The sequence below is a fragment of the Bidens hawaiensis genome, unplaced genomic scaffold, assembly GCF_021521415.1.
Source record: "Bidens hawaiensis isolate Kalapana, Puna unplaced genomic scaffold, B.hawaiensis_p1.1 tig00419378_1, whole genome shotgun sequence".
Classification (NCBI taxonomy): Eukaryota; Viridiplantae; Streptophyta; class Magnoliopsida; order Asterales; family Asteraceae; genus Bidens; species Bidens hawaiensis.
The window spans coordinates 750,670-773,490 of record NW_027504842.1 but is presented as its reverse complement, the minus strand read 5'-3'; positions in this window follow the sequence as shown (position 1 = coordinate 773,490).

The following is a 22,821-nucleotide window of genomic DNA, read 5'->3' as shown; positions in this document are numbered from 1 at the left end:
AAAGATCGGATTTCCATGGGTGTGGATGGAGTTTTCAAATCTTTTACGGCCTCGATTTTGGCGGGATCAACATGAATACCTTTATCGTTGACGACGTGACCCAAAAATTGAACTTCTTTTAACCAAAATTCACATTTTGAGAACTTGGCATAAAGTTCTTTTTTTAGGAGGTCGAGAATGGAATGTAAATGATGCTCATGTTTGGCTTTAGTCTTGGAGACGATAAGGATGTCATCGATAAAAAAAATTACGAATTTGTCCTAGAATGGTTTACAAACACGGTTTATGAGGTCCATGAATACCACGGGTGCATTGGTCAATCCGAAAAGCATAGCCAAGAACTTTTAATGTCCATACCGAGTATGAAAAGCAGTTTTAGGAATATCATCTTCATGAACACGCAATTGATGATAACCCGATCGAAGATCAATTTTGGAAAAGCAAGTTGCGCCTTGGAGTTGATCGAAGAGGTCGTCGATTCAAGGCAAAGGGTAACGATTTTTAATGGTGAGTTTAATGAGTTCACGGTAATCGATACACATACGAAACAAGCCATCTTTCTTTTTCACGAAGAGGATGGGAGCGCCCCAAGGAGAAGAGCTTGGACGGATAAAGCCTTTATTGGATAGTTCTTGAAGTTGGTTAGATAGCTCTTGCAATGACGAATGAACTAAACGTTAGCGAGCCTTGGCTACGGCAGTCGCACTAGGCACAAGGTCGATTCTAAATTTAACGGGACGAATGGGTGGGAGACCAGAGACGTCTTCGGGAAAAACGCCGAGAAATTCACAAACAACGGGAATGTCTTGTATTTTCCTTTCTTTGGGATCTTTCACCACCGCTTGGGCTAGGAATGGAACATACTTTTGGCGCAAGTACTTACGAGATCGAGAGCAAGACATGAGATTGAGTTTCTTGGGGATCATTTTGCCAAAGACTTTGAGGGTTTTGCCATTGACGAGCAGAATTCAAATGAATTTGTCATAACAAACAACTTCGGCATGGTGCAAAGCTAACCAATCCATGCCTACTATGATGTCGAAGCTTCCCATTTGCATCGGGATGAGATCGATGGAGAATTCGCGCTTGCAAAGAGTAAGAATACAATTTCGAATGACTGAATCGATGGTGATGGAACTAACATTGGCGACTTCGACAAAAAAAGGGCGAAAAAGTTTGGTGCGGGGTACAACAAGAATAGATTCAAATTTAAAAGAAATAAAACTCTTATCAGCTCCGGTATCAATTAAAATTGAAGCTAAATTCTCATTTACTAAAAACGTACCGTTCACCACATCGTTGGAAACTAGAGCTTGGTTGGCGTTCATCATAAAGGCGCGCCCTTTGTTGCGGTGGTTGACTTGTTGAGCTGGAGGAAGAGGGGGAGCTTGCATTGCTTGCGGGTGTAGTGGAGAAGGAAGGGCTTGCATGGATTGTAGCGGTTGAGCCGGAGGAGCTAAGAGTTGCGGGGTTTGAGGTTGATAGGTTTGAACTTGGTAGGCTTGGGTTTTGTAGTTGGGTGTGGGTATGACTTGGGCTTGGTTAACAAAGGCAATTCGAGGACAAGCATTGCGGAAATGATTCGGGTCTCCACGGTTGAAACACACTCTAGGTTGTGGAGGAGGGTTTGGAACAAACGGTGTGGGTCGGTTTGGTTAGTTGGAGAGAATCTTGTTGGAGCGGGTTGTCCACTAGAGGCTCCCCGACACACGTTGCTAGTGTGACCATAGAAGTTACACTTAGTTCATTAACGGCAAGCGAGGCAAGTGGGATGATGGTGTTGGCAAGTGTTACACAAGAGGTGAGAGCCAAAATACGGTTTTCGGTTTTGGGGTGCTTGGGATTATGTTTGAGGTTGTGATGGGTGGGTGACAACATAGTTTTGATAATTAGGTTTGCTTTTCTTTTTGGTGTGGTGGGATGAGTTGGAGTAGTTTATGGATTGGGGTTGCAGGTCAACTTTGGTGAGGGTTGATGGTTCGGGTGTACTTTTCTTATTGGTTTTCTTGGAGCTTTTGATGATGAGGGTACCGGATTTGACACGGTTTTCGGAAAGAGCACCGGCTAAAGTAATAGCATCATGAAGGGTTTGCGGTTTACTACTCATCACCGAGTCTCGGATTTGCATAGGCAAACCACCGACATACTTGTCAATCGCTTGTTCGAGGGGAGTGACCAAGTGAGGAACTAAGAGACTAAGCTCATGGAAGCGGTCGGATTAGGCGGAGTTGTCGCCACTCTCTTGCTTAAGTTCTCAAAATTCGGATTCGAGTTTTTGGAGTTCATGTTTTCGGCAAAATTTCTTCATCATGACTTCCTTGAGCTTAGTCCATGAGTAGGCCATAGCTACTTCCGCCCCATTGGTGAACATTTCGCCATTCCACTAAGTGCGGGTGGTTCCCTTGAACATGCTTGAGGATTATGTGGTTTTCTTGGGTTCGGGGCATTCACAAAGAGTAAAAACGCTTTCCATCTTTTCGAACCATTGTAATAAGGTAATGGCACAGTTCTTGCCATGATATTTAGAGGGGTTGGCACAAGTGAAATTTTTCAAGGCAAAGGGTGCGGGGTTAGGTGTGGTTTGAGTAATGGTGGGTTGGGTGGCTTGAATTTAAGTTATTAGTCTAGGAATCACAGCGGCGATTTCTTTAGCAACCATAGCGGCCATCCGACGACCGGCGCTCGGTTTGCGAGTTTGGCGATGAATTGGAGGCATTCTAAAATAATAAAAGAGAGATAATATAAGTTTGAGGTAATTGATATAAGTATGATGGAAATAAGTAAATATGGGGTTTTAATGATTGTGAGTCCTAGAGTTATGAGGATGAGGATGTTAATTTTTTTTTTCTTTTGTTAGTAAATCAAGTAAAAAAAATAGAATGTTAAATAGTTTAAATCTTTGAAGTTTGAAATAATGTGTTAGGATTTAAAAGCGGGAAAAACTTGCATGAACCACCATGACTATTTGTCCCAACACTAAATCTTAAAAATCATTGTAAAGTGGGGAGTTAAACATGTGCACGAAATCACCATGTTTTACACGTTTTGTCCCAAATATCGTAATAATAACAATAAAAAGTAAATGATGAGGTAATCGGGTTGTTGAAAAAATTATTCCACGTATCACCGTGGATCTTATGCTTCCAACAAAAATATAAGGAGGCAACCGGAACGCTTGCATTCGACAACTTAAAGTATTGACATGTATAACACGGTTCATTGGCTTAGAAGACGAACACTACAATTCATCCATCCCAGGTAAGTAAATCACCTTCGATTCTTGGAATATTTTTGTCAAATGGTCGTTTCATAGTGTTTCACCCTCTAAGATGGCTACAAAAACCCGATATAAATTCAACCTTTAAGAGATCTTAAATAACGGGATCCAAATTAAGTTTGTGATCCATAAAAACGACATAAAAAATCTACTTTTCGCGGTAAGGTAAGGATACCTTGGAATACTATGAGAGTGTGTGCATGTGTATATTTTGGAGATTAAATGAAATAAATAAGCAAATAAATATATATATATATATAAGTGTAATGAACAATCAAGTAGGGTAACACGTATAAGGACCCTAAAGCAAAACCATACTAGGCCGTTATGTCTAACCGCCTATCCTATAGTCTTCGCTCTGATACCAATATGTCACACCCCAACCAAAGGCGACGAAACATGCCGGGGTGCAACGGATTGCAATGAACACAAGACACTATTAAAGTGACAATATTTAAACAACTCATTCAATCAACCAAATAACACAACTTGTTCATTCAAAATAACATTAGGCATAAGAAATAAATATTGTTCTTTCTTATAATAACCTAGCGGTGTCAAATAAATGGCGTCTTCAAACTCCAAATCAAGTAATAATCAAACCTGTAACAATGCATAAAATAATATTTGTCAACACGTGTGTTGGTGAGAAATTTCATGGTTTTGAGTATATATAATATGAGCGAAATCCACAAATGTATATGAGACCATAAATAAAAGCATCAATCGTGGTATATAAAACATATGTAAATGAGGATCCTTTCTAATCGGTAGCAACCGACATACTCAGATAATGATGCCCTATGTTGCTTGCACAAGGCTAAGTAGTTAGGCGTGCGCATAATCATACTTATTACGTTCCACAACAACATAAAAATAAACACTCGTGCACGTAAAGCATATGAAACATATAACACACAATATAGCAAGTATTCTAAGCATCATACACCCTAAGGTTTGTGGTTTGAAGATAGAGTATTATAAATCGTTCTTGTTTTGGATAAGTATGCATGTTACCCCTAAAGTATAAAAAAGGAAAACGGGGGATGAAATGTACTCACATGAAATAAGTAACTTGAAGGGTAGTTTGCGATAAAACGGGGGATGCGTAAATTCAACGGGTAAGACCCAGATTAAAAAGGGTCTTGAGTTAGTAGATGGTTTTGAAAGCTTTAAAGTAAAATAACTTGACAAGTAACATAAATAATTAAAGTTTGAAGGCTAAAATGTAAACACATAAGGAATTAAAGTATTTGATTTTTAAAAAGTAAATTTGCTCGAAGCCGGGTCTCGGTATTATATTTATATATTAGTTTTTTTACTTAACCTTTGTTAAGTAAATATTTGGGTACAATTGCAATATTTCAAAGTTAAATAGATACCAAAATGATACTTTACGAGTGTTCGGATTTTTCGGTTCAAGTCTTGATAATTGGTCAAGCTCGAAGCCGAGGTTCCAAAATGTTATGAGATAACTCAATAAAATCAAAAGAAGCTTAACCAAGTGTGTAGTTCTATTAAGAAGAACCTTGACGTCCTTTAAGCGAGCGTTTGGTTTTCTCGGTCCAAACTTGTTATAAGATCAAGTTAGATCCAACATGCCAAGTGTTTTGAGAAAACAATTAAAGATTAGTTTATAAAATAGTTTTAGAGAAAATATGAGATTCGGTGGCTCAAAACACACTAGTGTGTCTTAAGCGAATGAACTCGGTTTAGTTCGGTCTTGATTCGTCCTTGACTCAGAATAAAACCGAGGATGGTTGCCACATACCCAATACCATAGAACTTATTAAAATGAACTTAGAAATTATAATACACAATTCATACTTGTAACATGTGTAACAACTCGGACTTTTCGAAATCTATATCTTTATTAAAAACCTGACCCTTTTCGATGTTCGGGAAATTCTATCGCTTAATCGAGTTAGTTAAAAACTATTATTATATTATTATTTAACTAACTATAAAAAAAACATATTTACAACTTTCAAGATTTTGCAATTTTAAACCCAAACTAAAATTTTATCCCATTATGTTTCAATGTTCTTAATTGAGGGACTAAAATGCAAGTATTGTATATTAAGGGTTGAGTTATAATAAGAAGATTAGTTTTCCTAAGAAGGATAGGAAATAATATTGTCCATTCATTTGAGAATTGAATGGTTGAGATTAGATTAAAGATATCATCAAGTTTAAAACAAGGGTAAGAGCATAATAGGGATAATACATTTGTTGACTTTCTCTCTCCACATGCAAGGCACATGTCAAATTCCCCCATCATTTTAAAACGTCCATAACCTTTTTATACGACATTTTTTTTAAAACAATTTCACCATAAAAACGAGTGTTTTTTTTTATCTTTTATATGAGTACCATATTGCTTTATAAAAATAAAAAAAAATTGTGGGTTTTTACAAGGTGTGTTTTATCATAATTGTGTTTTACAAAATTGTGTTATACAAGTGTGTTTTATTTTTTCATAGTGTTTTTTGCATTGTGTTTTTTACATTGTGTTATTTAATTGTGTTTTCATTGTGTTTTTGTCATTGTGTTTTTATTTTCATAGTGTTTTTTCCATTGTGTTTTTTACATTGTGTCTTTTTCATTGTGTTTTTCATAGTGTTTTATTTTCCGGCAAAATTTCCGAAGACTTTTCCGGCAAGGTGGTGGCAGTGGGTGGCGGTGGGCGGTGGTAGTTGTAGGAGATGAGTGAAAATTTAAGTGGGTTTTAATTAAGTGGGTTTTAATTAAGTGGGTTTTTGAAATTAAATTAAGTGAGTTTCAATATTAAGGCAGTAGACTAATACCCTCCTTCCTAGCCTTCTTAGGAAAACCAAACTTCTTATTTAATCCTTTATCTGTATATTAATATCAATTTATCCCAAACCTTGCCCCGTTTACCCGATTCTAACCCAAACCCGATTTCGATTTCGAACCCGTTTACATTAGATCTTGGCTTGGACCTTAATTCACGCATCTAATTTGGAAATTGAATCAAGCAACGCATTATACCTTCCATTTCGGCCTACCGACAATCTTATTTTGGTTAATCAATCAAATATTATTCGTATTCTAATTATACTTGGCCGACATTAGAATTAATCTCGTTATACTTATAATCGACTATAAAAATTCAATTAAACCTACAATTAGGAGCATCTAACCCTTTCTGTTCTTAGCCCTATATATAATTGTATTACTTTCGTCGTTTGATTGTTCATTCATACCCTCGTAGCTCCGGCTCTGTTTAATTCAACTCACCCATCTCAGTTCGTCATACAAGGTAATTGAATACATGTTTTGAATCATGTTTTGATGTTGATCAAAAGCCCTAAGATCAATTTGATTAATTTTAACTGGAATGATCAAATCTAGTTGTTAGGGTTCTTAACCAAATTCGCTTGTATCTGCTTATGTATATAATTAATGGAAGTTGACACTTAAATGCACGTCGCCTATGGCCTGTTGGAGAATACATTTGACTTTAGGGGCAGGGGTCGCGGGTTCGAACCCCCTGCACCCCGTTGTTTTTGAATTTTCTTTGTTTTGTTATATTTAAATTGTTTAACCATTATAACAATAATAACAACAATTTAGAAAGATTATTTTAATAAAATCCGGTTTGTAATACCCGTTTAACACTCGTCTTCATTCTCGTATATACATAAAGGCATATATATATATATATATATAAAGAATATTATAACATAAAACTAATGTAATAGATATATTAATCAAGTAAACTAATTTTCTTTTTTTATATAATATTTATAAAACTACAAATAATAAATTCGTATTAAGTTATGTTTAAAGAATATTTATTAAGTTATGTTTTATAAATTAGAATAATTGTTTTATATAATAAATCTTGGATATATAATATTAAAGTATTATAATATTGTTTAACTAGTGTTCATAATAAATTCGTTACTTAGTGTATCCGTTTGCTCTCGTTTCTCATTAGGCTTTAATATTCGTGTGTGACTTTTTCCTCATTATCTTAATCATCCTCGTTCGTCTTTGAGGTGAGTACCACATTCCCCTATTTTACTTCATTTTTCACGTTTTGAGGACATATGCGTAAATTATATTTCTTATATATACTTATACTCAAAACTGCAACTATTGTCTTAAGTGTTAACAACTTATATCTTACTTGTTTATGTGCTTACTTGCTTTATATGCTTCCGTATTCGGAGAGGTCCAACATAATCTCAGTCAAGTATGATCATACGCCAGTCGTTATAGCCTTTGTGCTTCTCGACATCTCAGTTATACTTGCTCATTTGGTTAATTTGTTATTCCCATATGACTTGTTGCAATTACTTATATATATATATAGACACACACACATACACACACTATATGTACATTTAAACTGGTGTGTTGCTCACTCAACATGTGTTGTTGACAAAAATCTATTTTATACACCTATGCAGGTTATCGTAGAAATTTAATGCAGGTTGGTGAAGACCTAGTGAAGAATTTAAGTTAGAGAATAATAATCAAGATCATTTGTGATATAAGTTGTAATGTTGTATGATTATGGATTATGTGTTTGTTTGTATTTGATTTATTTGAAAACTTAATTTAATTAATAGATATCGTCATTTTAATAATGCGTGATAGTAACCTTTGAAAAGCGGTGAACAATCAGTTATGCTCCGACATTTCCGCTGGAGGTTGGTGTGTGACAACATATAAATCATTTTAAATATAAAGTATATAAACAAGAGTTTGGTTTTGGTTCGGCTCTTGACTCGGGATGAAACTGAAAATGGTGGCCACATATCCAATACCATAGAACTCATTAAAATGAACTTAAAAATAATAATACTCAAATCTTTCATACAATATGTTAACAATAAAGTATTAAACAAATGTTCGGTTTTGGTTCGGCTCTTTACTCAGGATGAAACCGCAAATGGTGGCCACATACCCAATACCATTGAACTATTAAAAATGATTCGGAAACCAAGAGTAAGTAAGGACTAAACAATATTGATAAGCATAAACAAAATTAAAGCATAAACTAAAGTATGAATTAAAGCATAAATCAAGGACTATAATAGTCCTCCCTATAGCCTTGCCTTGTAGCACAACACTTCAACCGATCGTGAATGGAGAAGTGAAAGCCGAAGGAAATAAGGGGTGTATATTATATATATATATATATGTTGCAACATCAAGCTTTAAGTAATAAGATTTAGTTAGAAACAAGGTTAGTATTTGTTTGACCTTTTGTAATCAAACTAACAAGAAGTTGAAGATGAATACTTGGATTTGAGAGAGAGTTTGGAGACGATGAACAACCAAAGTGGTGTATGGAATCTTGCTTTTTATGATGATAAGAGTATGGTTCATTCAAATAGGTTAAAATGCATGTGATGGCTAAAATGGTCAAACAAGCTTTTGATAATGAACAATAATAGTCCCTAAAGTTTGTTTTAAGTCATTTTTCATCATAAAGAGGTGTTTAACATACCAAAAATGATGTTTTCTTGACGCGACATTTGTGAAACATAAACGGGCATAAAATCCAACATTTTATTAATAACGACGAATCCGAAAGATCAAAACGGGTTGGGTTTTTGATATAAATACAAATGCAAGTTAAATCGAAAAAGGACAAATGTTACAGCGTTCAAGAAGTTGCAAGAATCAGCAAGAAAATATGTCGAGAGAGCTTTCGGTGTCTTAAAGGGTAGATGGTGCATACTTAGTCGACCGGTTCGTGCAATGAAAAAACCCACGATCTCTAGCTTAGTATATGCATGCACTATATTACACAACATGTTAATAAAAGAATATGGACGTTCAATTTCTCCAGAAAGGGTGTCGGATCCTCCTACTCAAATTCCCGTACCTTAGAATGTGCAATTAGACTTGCAGGATGAGGATATTCACCATCGGTTGAGATATGATCTAGTTGAAGTTGTAGGTTCTTTAGGTTTGGAATTTCCGGATTCAGACGAGTAGTAGATAGTTTATTGTAACTTTTATTTTTTAATTATAATATTAAGTTGTAATATGTTCTATTAAAATATTGTTTTTTAAGTTGTAAAAAAACATAAAAAAATAATAATATTTAAACCATCACACTACACCACCACCACTACCCCCACTAAATTTCATTATTAAAGATGGATTTGATTATGGTAAGGTGTCACTATACCGTTGGGTGGTCAAAATGATAAAAATACAATCACAATGAACCCCCTAGAGATTGTAGTTTTACTAGTATTTACAGGTTTCTTAATTTTCTCTTCCTCATAAAAAATGGGTAATTAAGTGATAGAGATTGTAGTTTTACCAATATTTTCCATATAAAAAAATAGATAATGGAGTGATATATTACATGTATATTAGAACTTCTTCTAGCAACCTATGAATTCTGTTAACATTTTCAATTGAAGATCTACTAACAGATCAAATCAAAAATTTTTTATTTCAATTAGAAATAAAAAAAATTCTATTCTGTTAACTTTTTTACTTTAGCGTCGTGGATCGAGATTCTCGATTACATGTCCCGATAATCCAACTAGATTCTCTTATGAAATCAAGTACTGTTAACAGGGATTGGCTGATAGTGTATCTTACCATCTTAGCCTACAACTCAAATCCAATCCAAATTTACAAGAATTCGAATTCGAATTCAAAATGACCAAAGAAAAAGTAGAGCAAATTCACATTCAAAAGTACAACAGATAAGATCTTTTTTCAGAATTCATCCCTTTTCAGATAAGAAACACATAATCCCTTAGGATTCTCCATAACTAAGCGAACCCGAGCCACCAAATAATATTAAGAAAAAAAACCGTCCGGCTTTCCGTTGTTCTGAAGTTAACGCCGTCAACCCACATACAAACAAACAAACAAACAGCCTTTGTCGTCGTCATCTCACCGTTAACTTTCATCACTAGATTCCGGACTCGGATACTGATTCAAGTCCACCCGACCCGAATCTGTTTCCACCTCCGGCGAGCGGTCTCTTTCATCACCTTAGCCCCGACCTCCGTCGCCTTTCTTCTAACAAAGGCGGCGTCTCCGTTGCCGTCTCAATCAAGTCAGGAAAATTGAGCCTGGCCGAGGGACCGCGGTGTCGTAGGCGCGGGCGGCGGCGACAGGGGATTCCCCTGTAGGGTTTTCCGCTTGTTTTGGTTTTGGTTTTGTTTTTGAGCAGGCGGTGGTGTGGTTGTGAGCACCCATGTTGATAGTGGAGAAAGAATGGTTTGAGTACTGTGTATTTATGGAGGAAGATGACGAATGAGGTGTGCGTTGGGCATGCTTGTCGACGTACGTTGCATTAATTTTCTCGCGGCTTTAAGATAAGCCTAAAACCTGGCCGACACCTTCTATCTATAATATATATAAACGGAAACCCAAAAATCCTAAGTGTTTTTTGGAGTCACTTCTCATGCATTTGATCCGAATTTACGGGTATGAGTCTTACCAAACCCAGATATTCCTTAAACGGGTTATAACATTTCATTAAAATAAAAATTATTCTTACCAAATTATTGATATGAAAATCCTATAAAATAGGATATACTAAAAATTATTATATGATTTTTTATAAAAAAAAGTAATTAAAAAACTATTTTATAGTAAAAAAAATAAGCGGGTCTTGGATCTTACCAAACCCAGATAACTTTTAAACCGTGTTATAACATCTTAGTTATTTATAAAACCATTTTATCATCAAACTTTAATTATATTATAAATTTCATTACAATAAATAAAATTAAACCCAAAAAAATATATAAATATTAAAAACAAGTAATGTAAAACAGCCCCCGTAATATGGGGGATAAAAACTAATATATATATATATTGTATTATAATACATATAGGATTGATAGAAGGATAATTTACCAAAAAAAATTCTTAAAATTAAGAGGTACAATTAAGTTAAGCATAGTGTACAAGAGTTTAATGCATGCAAAACTTTTAAAATTCAAGCCCCACACACATACTCGTTGGGCGCGGGCTACTGATTCAAAACAAAAAAAATTCAAAACACCAGCTAGCTCTCTCTCTCTCATACACATAAACGCATTGCATCCAACCTTAAACCATATTTGCACCTGAATTCGATGATTGGGAGTAGGAATCGATCAATTGGCACATGTATTACCCTCGGTTTGGGTTAGATTCAAGAAAGGGTGAAGAATTGTTGGCCTAGGGTTCAGATCGAGACTTCAAGAGGTATGTTTTTGGTTTAGTTGGGTTCGCTAACGATGATAGTTGTGAAAGACTAATCCATACTCGTGTTTTGTGGTGTAATTGGTGTTTAAAGGGATAGAATGAAGCTGCTCAAAGGTCGGATCGAAGACAATCAAGGCATGTGTCGTTTTCACCTCTGATTTTCAATAGTCTCATGATTCTTGGATGTTCTCGTGAAGGTTTTAATTCATTAAATTAGGTCTTCATGAATGAATGATATTTAGGGTTTTTCAAAAAGAGTTTCTTATTAAATTCAAACCAAACGTTTTTAGGGTTTGTATGTGTCTTTTGTTGCTCATATAACGGTATCTGAATTTGTGATGTATTGTTTTTAGTGAATTCAAACTGCTTTAGTGTATTGAAATTTATATCGGTTTGAAATGAGTTTTATGTTGGTTTGAAGTAGTTTGTAGTTATATTGTTTGATAAACTGTTTGATTTTGTTGCATATGGTGGATGCTAACAAGCCAGATAAGAATGCTCTCATAGTTTTCTCCATTTTTTCTCATTGGTATTTTGGAGGTTTTTTAACTTTTTATACGCATTCATAATTGAGAAATTAATTTTAATGTTTTCCTTCAATTTTCCTCATTGGTATTTTGGAGGTTATTTAACTTTTTATATTTTATACACACTCATAATTGAGTAATTAATACTAAGTATACTTGCATTGCCTTTCATTTATTGGTGTGATATATTAAAAAAGGATCAAGAAGGCCATTGACAGCATTCTGGTATGCATTTTCGCTGCATTTAGAATGTAATATTAATATGTACTTTGCTGCCTTTTGGTATTCAATTTTGCTGCATTTTTAGTATGCCTTTTGCTGAATTATGGTATTCATTTCTGCTAACTTTTTAGTATGTCTTATAATTATGGAGGTTGAAAGGTATTTGTTATAGTATAAACGACTCGTGATTGGATTGCAAAAGTTTGAACTGATCTGGGCTTAAATAAGCTCGAGTTTAAAAATAAGCTTACTTAATAAACAAAGCCGAGTACAAGATTTACTTATTGAGCTCGAGTAGGCTTAAATGAGTTTGTGTACAAATCATATATATTTTCACTTTATGTTTTTAATGTCCTACCTGTGTTGATCTTAATCGAGTCTTTTATGTTCGTTCATTTATGTTTTTTATTTATGTTTTTTTATGTTCATTTTGTGTTTTTTCGTTTAGTAGTTATATTTATATAAACGTAAACATAAAAGGGGCTCTATTGTGTATTTGTAATACTTATCAGCCGATGGTAGCTAATTAATTTTTATCAAATACAATTTTTGGAAATTTTCTAAAAGAAGTTACAGTATATAGGGAGGGGTTATCGTAAAAAGATGAGTGTGTCTAAAAAGTGTAAGAAGTGATCTGGTGCGTTGGATTGTGTGATCTAATGGTTAAGATTCGTTGTAGTGTTTTTTCGGGGTGTGTTCTATTTTTATACTTATTTTATAACACTCTAAGGGCATTATTGTCTACTGTGTTATATTAAATTTTGGAAACTATCAATCTACAATTAATAATTGCAATTTTTTAGGATAAATAAAATCAACAATTCAAAAAATCCAAAATTTTTACAAGTTCGTTGTGTTATTTTATGCAGGTTGGTCTAAAACAACATTTTTCTTGATCATTCATCCGGGTTCACCATGTGGTATTAGAATTCTAATAATTATTGATTAACTAAAACACACTACATACATAAAACACAACAATATTACTTTAACATGAACTATAATATGAACTAAAACACACTACATCTAAACCATCCGGGTTCACAGTGTGTTATAAAACATAACACCCAATTTTAGTCCAAATTTACAAAAAAAAACACCAAGAACATCAAGATCAAAAACACACTATATTATATCTATGATTATCATATTTTAATCTAAAATTAAAACAAAACACCAAGAACATCATAATCTATTTTACAATGTGTTTTAAACACAACACCAAATTTTTATTGAATTTTAAAACACAACACCAAGAACATTAAGAAAAAAAACATACTATAACAGAAACACACCATAACTAAAACACACTCTAATTTGAAGAATCTTTACTATATTAATCTTTAAATAAAAAAAGAAAAAAAAAAGACATGCTCGCCAGCTGTTAATTGAATTACATCCACAAATTACATCCACTAGTTTTGGATTCTATCTCAATTTGGGAGAAAACATTCACCTACCAATTACTTGGACTAAAAATATAACTCATGCTCCAGTACCCATTTTTTCTACCTACTTGAAAATCATGCCATTACCTGCAAATCTTCAGCCATTGTTCTTCTGGGGGAAACACCAAATGAAAAACACTACAAATCACACTTCCAAACACCCAAAGCCAAAATCTTCACCCAATCATTTAATCATGGCTTCCATTAGACCAAACCCAACTCCTAAACATCGTCGTTTTCATGACCCACGACAACACAGATCTGACGAAAAAAATCGATCTTACCTTTTTACTCATTCAGAGACACAGAGGGAGGATACAAAGTGGTTGTAGATCTGAGCCTTGGTGGTCGGAAACGTAGGGTTTGAGATGGGGCGGCGGCGGCGGCTGCCAACGGGCCTGGAGGCAGACATCGATTTTTTTCAGCCATTGAAGTATTTTGTGATGAGGGCGGTGGATTGGTGTGTGTATTTATTGGGTGTTTGTGAGAAAATGGTTAGATGATACTTGTAACCAGAAAGACGATGTTTATGAAATTAGAGAGAGAAGATAATTATAATAAATTTCAAATTAATTCCAAAATTAATAAAAAACATATAGACAATCTTACCTTTATGTGTTAATCTTAATCTAAGGGCTAAGATCTTTTCCTACACTTTTTAGGAATTTAAGTTTTTTTATTTTAACCTTACTCACAGTATATATATATATATATATATATATATATTTGCTTTGGGAACAATTTTGAACGTGTACTTGATGTCGGTATAGCACTACTTTTGTAAAGAAACTAAATATTTCTTCTTTTCTTTTCATTATTTGTTAAGAGTAATAACCCATTCAACCCGTTAAGGAGAAACCATAAGATCTTTCATCGGCTAATTATTTAACCTCACATCATAAGAGTAATTCAAAATTAAATACAGATATTGGACGTTGAAAAAAATAGTTGTGCATATATATATTCAGTTGCCGATCCATTTTTTATGATGTACTTGATGTGAGTTTAGCAGTTCTTATTGAATGAAACTACCTATGTCTTATTTGGTTTATATCAGTTTGCTTTGGAGTTAGGTCTTCTCTACTCGCAGGAGAACTAAAGTCAACCAAAACTTTGTCGGTGGCTTCATGAGATGATGTGATTAAAGCATAAGGTTAGTTGTACACGCTGATCCATTTCCATGCTTTATAGTTTATGTACAATGTTAATATAACGGATGACAGGCCCGAACGTGTTCGGTTATAATTGGTTCGGGCCACAATGGTCTTTTGAATATATTGATTTTTGTTCAGGCCAGAAATGGTCTTTTTGAAAAATGGTCGTTTTGGTTTGGGTCACAACGGGTTTTTTTTTATTTTATTGTTTATAAAAATGTTGATTTAGAGGCTGGCCAGAACGCGTCTTTATAGAGTATGTGAAAGCACTGACGGCTTAAACACGTAGTTAAATTAGTACATATTCTTGACTGTAAATACTTAGCTTTGTTTTGGTGTCCAACTTTTGTAACAATCCATTTGAGTAATTGCTTTATATCAATGAGACAATGATGCGTTTTTATAAAAACTCATTAATTCTTAAGCCACATGATTAGTTGGGTTTAAGCAAAATTTGGATACTTAATGACATTTGAATACCAATTGTCTAAATTCTGTAAATTACCCAAAATGTTTTTTAACATGTTTTCTTTGTTTGTTGGTGTACTGCAGGTGGTAGGAGCTGCCAATGAGGTTGGCCCAGGTTCTTGCATACAGGATGCTTTCATACACACAAAATATTTATTGATTACTTGTTAGAATTATGTTCTTTGACAGCTTGAACCAACTGCTAAGTAAGTTTATTTATTTATTTATTTTCATTCTTGGTCTAACAAGGCAAGATAAAAGATGGGAAAAATGAATATATAGGCTATATATCGGTACCACAGTTACAAGGTTTTTTTTTGTACAAACACTGGCACCATCGTATTTGTGATTATTAAAGAAAATTTGGTACGATATGGTTATATTTTGATCTTATTTGTGTTTGTTAGCTTCTTCACCTATACGTTTTTGAAATGCAGTTTGATGTTGAGTATTTAACTTAGATTTGTAATGTATTAGTGCATGATGATTTTTTTATTTGTGTGCTTATTATTTAACTGAGATATGTAAGGCTCATTATTTATAAAAACACGAAAACGAAAACAAGCATACATACTATACTAATATAATGAATTAGATAATAAACTAACTGAAATGAGTTTCTCATTGTAAATTGTCGTGGCCGCTGCATCGCGCGGGTTTTTACTAGTATATATATATATATATATATATATATCTATAATATATATAAACGAAGACATAAAAATCCTATGTGTCGCGATGTGGTCGCTCCCTTTTTTTAGAGTCATTAGATTTGCTTGATTTTCAAATGGAGGATTCTCATGCATTTGATCCGAATTCACGGGTATGGGTCTTACCAAACCCAATATTCCTTAAACGGGTTATAACATCTCATTAAATTAATAATTATTCTCACCAAATTATTGATGTAATAATCCTATAAAATAGGATATAATAAAAATTAATATCTTATTTATTTTAAAAAAGATATATATATATATTATTTAAATTTAAAAACCAATTTGATAGTAAAAAAATAAACGGGTCTTGGGACTTAGGTCTCATCAAACCATAAGTATATTATTAACTTTCATAAATATTATTTATAATTAAAAAACCAATTTTATAGTAAAAAAAATAAACGGGTCTTGGGGCTCATCAATACCATATAGCTTTTAAACCGGGTTATAACATCTCATTTATTTGTGAAACAATTTATCATCAAACCATAAATATATTAACTTTCATACAATAAAAAACAATAAATTCAAAAAATAAATAAATATTAGAACAAACAATATAAAACAACCCTCGTAATACGGGAAATAAAAACTAGTATACCATATATCGATATTATTTTTAAACGGCCCTTGGTTTGGATTGTAGTCGTCTATGGTGTTAAATGAGTCTATTTGACAGGTTAAACCTAACACAAACTCATGTCACAAACATGGATGTAAAGAGAAATTCTTTCTTTTCTTTCTTTCTTTTTTTTTTTGGGGTAACACGAGTACTCGATTATTCAACTAATAATGTTATTTTATTTTCCTAGACATGATATTTTCTTTTTTTTTTCTTAATTTTTAATTTTTGATGTAAAATATTTAACCAATTTAAGTTACGATTTAAAATATATACCTAAAAATTTATAAATTAAACAAGTCAACTCGTGAACAGGTTTACCCCCACAAACTAGAGTTGCTAGATGTGTTTTACATGAAACTAACACAAGCGAGTATAACTTATATTTAAACTAACTAACATTTTATGAATTACGTGTCACTTTTCGTGTTATATCATAAAGAAAATTCATGAAAAGTCTTTATAACAATCAAGTTTGGCAGCTTTCAAAGTTTTTATTTTTGGAGATTCATTATGTAGCACCTCACAAATTTTCATACCAATTCTCACAATTTCTATAACAATTTTAACAATTTAGAAAAATGAGAGACAAATTAGTTATTTTGCTAAAGATATATGGAAGCACATTTTCATGGTGATAAATCATCACCATGAAACTCAACGACATTATTCTTGAACAACTTAGGGTCAAGCCTTCTTTTCGCACTATTGCGGATATGGAAAGGATGGGAAAAATCGGATTCAGTTGTCAACTGTCCCTATCGGAAATAAGATTGACTACGAATTCGAGCCATAGCACATGGTTTCATAAAACCACACGATTTTTCCGATCTAAATCAAGCAGATTTTATGAAGATTTGGATCAACATGTTCTATTCGATACAGGTAGGAGAAGAACCCGACCCGGTATTGTTAAAATAATAGATGAAGCGAAACCAAGTGAAGATGATACGGATCAACCAACCCCTTTTTTGCGCCAAAGATCTTACCATTTCCGAAGGAATTGGAGTTCCATATCTTTTCCATTTTCATTCAAGAGTTCTTATGTGTTTCCACGCTCCTTTGAGACCCCGAAAAATGGACACACACACACACACACACACATATATATATATACATACTAGTAGATGCCCGCGCGATGCGGCGGGGTGACAATTTACAACGCGAAACTCGTTTTCTGTTAGTTCATCTGTTTTTTCGTGATATACACTATAGTATCTCTGCTAGTTTTCTAATTCGTAGCATCGTTGTTTTCTATCTATGTCATAAGCGTTACAAATGTCAATAAAAAATAATAAACATATAACGGTTTGGTTCGAGTTTGATTTTAAAATTTGAACTTATTGGACCTTTGTACAAGTGGTAAACATTTAATCAATGTTTTAAATACCAGTATTTTACTATACCGAATTTAGTTAAAAAATGATACAACTGGTTGACGAATAGATAAGCAAGAAAAAACAAATAAACTCAAATAGAGCTTTGAAAAGTAACAATAATAACGATAATAAAAGAACTTAAACTTTAAAATACACAACGTGCAAACAAAGAGATTTGTAATAAAAAAATCACATAAAAAGAAAGCATACCATAAGAAATCCTTGGACATTGGTATAGCTATATATCAATTTATCAACCAACATAATAGATAAAAGAACACATATAAAGATTGCTCTTATGCAACAACAAATAATGATGAAACACCGATGACACTATCATAAGAAAGCCATGGACTGATAAATAGCTACTTATCTATTCTTTATTCATATCTTTATTTTACAATTTAGTAAGAAAAACAATGATTAAACTGGTATGAGCAAGCCTTCTTTTTAAAGTGAGGTTTTGAACCTTTATATGGCTAGTTGCCAAATACAAGATCGATCTTCGAGTAGTAACTCGATCCTTGAAGCTGGTCAAACAAATCATCAATTCGGGGTAAAGGATAACGGTTCTTGACCGTCACCTTGTTCAACTCCCGGTAGTCGATACACATTCGGAAAGTCCCGTCCTTCTTTCGGACAAACAAGACAGGGGCTCCCCATGGCGATGAGCTAGGTCGGATAAAACCCTTACCCAACAAATCTTGCAACTGAGTGGACAGTTCCTGAAGCTCCGCTGGTGCGAGCCGATACGGGGCTCGTGCTATGGGTGCTGCACCGGGTGTCAACTCGATTTGGAAATCGACTTGTCGTATAGGAGGGAGTCCAGGCAAATCCTCCGGGAAAACTTCCGGAAAATCCCGCACAATCGGTATATCTTCAATTCGCTTCTCCTCCGCGGGTTTCTCAACAATCTGCGCCAAAATTGCCGGATGACCCTTTCGCAGGTACTTCTGCGCCTTCATGAGGGTAATGACGCTGGTGGTCATGCCGCTTCTCTCGCCTCGGACCGAAATGATCTTGCCGGAAGGGGTAGTAATGTGGACTATCTTGTCGTGACATATAATCTCGGCTCGGTTCTCGGACAACCAGTCCATGCCGACCACGACATCGAAACTACTAAGCGTAAAAGGAATAAGGTCGATATCAAAGACATGACCTGACAGTTTTAACTTACATCCCGCAAGTACATGAGTCGTTACTATAGTCTTACCGTCAGCTAATTCAACAGGAAACTTAGCATCTAACGGAGTTGGAGTTAAGTTTAAGAGTTGGCTAAAGGCTTTCGACACAAAACTCCTATCAGCTCCAGTGTCAAACAATACAGAAGCAAAACAATCGTTCACAGGGAACTTACCAGTCACCACGTACGGATCATTGCGGGCTTGACCCGACCCAATTACAAAAGCTCTTCCCTTGCCATTGCTTCCACCACTACTGCCACTTCCATTACCTCCATTGTTGTCGTTCTGTTTCAGCTTGGGACAATCTTTCCTGAAATGACCTTTCTGCCCACATTCGAAACATCCCTTCGTCGTCATAGGTGGTTTAGGAGCACCCCTTGCCGCAAGGTCTCCTCTACATTCCTTCGCTTGGTGACCCATCTTTCCGCATCTCTGACACTTGACACGGTCACACGGGCCAACATGATGATAGTTGCACCTATTGCACTTCGGATATTTCCCAGCATATCCGCTCGAACCCTGCCCGCTACCGTTGTTATTGTTGTTGTGACTCTGATTGTTAAAGCTCCGAGTGAATTCGGGCTTACGGTAGTGTTGTTGCTGTGGGAGGTTCGAGGATGAGGATCTGGTGTTGTCAAACTTTCTCTTTCCGCTGCTCGGGTTGCTGTTACTGCTGTTGTCATTACTCGGTTGTCACGGGCTTTAGCGGTTGAACCCCTAGGTGGTAGCGCACCTTGGGTCACTGCTTGATCCGTCAGTTTGTGAGCTAAACGGATCGCTTGTTGAATCGTGGCTGGTCTGGAAGACGTCACCATGCCCTGAATTTGCGGTGCTAACCCATCAAGATACATTTCAATCCTCTTACTCGGAGGATCCACCATCCGCGGACACATCACAGCTAACTCGTGAGAACGGGTAGTGTAGGCTTCGATTTCTGAACCCACCATCTTCAACGACCAAAATTCTGACTCCAACTTTGAAATCTCTTCTCTCGGACAGTACTCTTCTCGCATCATGTTTTTGAACTCCTCCCAGTTCATCACGTTAGCCAGTTCCAATCCAAGGATCTGCATGTTCGAATTCCACCAAGTGAGGGCAGAATCCTCAAGTGTTCCAACAGCGAATTTGACCCTACTGGCAGGGGGACAATTACACATCTCAAAGGCCGACTCGGCCTTCTCAGCCCAACGCAGGAAGCCTATAGCTCCCTCGGTGCCCTTAAACGAACTGGGATTGCAGTCAAGGTAATTCTTGAAGGTACACGATCCACTTGGACCTCCAGCTTGATTCTGAACGTGTGCGGCTAAAGCGGCCGCCGCATGGTCGTTCAGCAGAGTTTGGAGTTCAGCTGCATTCAAGTTGATGTTACCACGTCCGTGTCCAGCGTTTCTTCCAGCCATTTCCTTGAATCACAGTATAAAATGTTAAACATGAATTTTTCTTTCATATACAACACACCATACATGTAATAAAAAGATAGGTAAGAAAGACATAAGAAACAACATCACATCACAACCATATATTAATCTAATTAATAATTCATGATTAAAACCATTGTATTCGCTACAAAGTATTTCCAATCAATCCTTAAAATCATAGAAAATAATAGTTCGGATGGAGACAACCCCTCCATCTAGGTGTCATCATCACTAGATGTCATCATCTGAGGACACCTCTGAGTGTGCCTCCTCCTCAGCCGGTTCTTCCTCCGTTTCTTCTTCAGGTTCCTCCTCGGGATCTTCCTCGGGAACTTCCTCAGGCTCCTCTTCGGGATCTTCTTCGGGTTCCTCTCCAGGCTCTGCCTCAGGCTCGGCTTCAGGTTTTGCCTCAGGCTCTGCCTCGGGTTCGGCTGCGTTCTGAGCAATCTGCATTTGCAAGACATCGCAGCGCTCTAAAGCTATCTCGGTTCGGGTCCTTGCTACTTGGAGTTGCTCTTGCAAGTCTATCATCTCGGCTTGCATCTTTCTCCTAATCTTCATCTGTTGATCACTAGCCTCTTGCATTTCCTTCATTGCCGCTGCCATGCGGGCAATCTCCTCCTTAGTCTCGGTTCCGTCTTTTAACAGTCCGGAAACGTTAGCTCTCGTATAGCGCATGTAACCCACGTCACGCTCCAAGCAAGAAACGATAGCTGCGAGAACTCGCTCTACAGGTTCGGTTATGGGTGGTAGGGTGTTGGGGTAAGCAGGGTGGTTTGGGTGAGGTAACGGGGGAACTTGTTCGCGATAGACCATACCATATTGGGGTACCAATCCCAGCTAACTTCGTTTTCGTACATGCCTCTGGATAAGCGGTACCTCTTCGGTGCGGGAACTTCGAGTTCCGGGACTACGCGGGGTGGCGATGCGGTAGGTAACTGCGGTTACTTCCCGTGAGCATGAGTCATCGGATCAGATGATGATGAGGGTGGCGGCGTCGACATTCCTACAGGTAAGCCGTGTATGCGCGCACGCATGAGTGAAAGAGGTAAAGAGATAAGATAACAAAGACTACACAAATCTATGCAGTGCGTATCATTATAACTAATGGGTCGTCGCGGTTATAGTCTAGTATGCATGCAGCTTCTAGTTCGCTATAACCAATGGCTCTGATACCAATCTGTCACACCCTCAAAATCCACTAACGGAGTTTTACCGTCAGAGGGTGTGAACTAACAGGATCGGAATCATTAGTTATAATCAAACCATAAAACAAAGTTTCAAAACCATGAAAACGTTTACGAGTAATTAAATGCGGAAGCGTAAAACCATAGAAAACAATGTTACGTCACGAAGGACGACTTAAAACCCAATGATAACAGTTAAAAATAAGTTTGCATAGTTAAAAGTGTTTCAAGCAATGCATGTTCCTAAACCGCGCGCCCGCCTCGGCTACCTGAGAATAACATACTAAAAGTGTCAACACAAGGTTGGTGAGTTCACAGTTTATATAAAATCAAGCGTTTAGCGTTTGCGTTCAGCGTTTTGCGTTACAGCGTTTTGCGTTACCAGATAGTGTTATGTCAATTATATATCTATAGGTAGCTAGCCTATAAAACAAGTATCACTAAGTGTTCGACACCGAAGCTGACTGTTTATCATTTGCCTTGCCACCAGGTCATCCAGACCATGGTATGTGTTTAGCCAAGATTACACCCACTCGACCTCCAGTCGAGTTTAGCGTTGGGTGGGGTTTGTCAAACCCAGTAGTACTACTCAACAGTGACTCGCTATTATCCAATATTAAACGGTTCGATGTGCATGAAGGACTTTAGTTATTGCGTTTGCCACTTAGTCTTTACAAGTGATATATAATCTATATTAACAAAATCTTAAATGCGTTTTCGGAGTATGTTATCTCCCCCAAGTGAAAAGCGTTTGAAAACAGTTTAAAAAGGGGAAAGTGAAACTCACTGTTTGCGAAGTATTCCCAAAATAATTCACCAAGATGCGCGGCACAGAAAAACTCTCTCTAGCGTTCTTCCTAGCACCTTAATCTTCAATCAAAGGCTTGAGAACTTGATTGTATGTGTGTATATAGGTGGCGGCAGCCGTGAGGGGGGGGGGAAGAGGAGTCCGATCGGGATTTTGGGTGGGGAGAGAATAATAAGTTAGGGTTTATTATTATTATTATT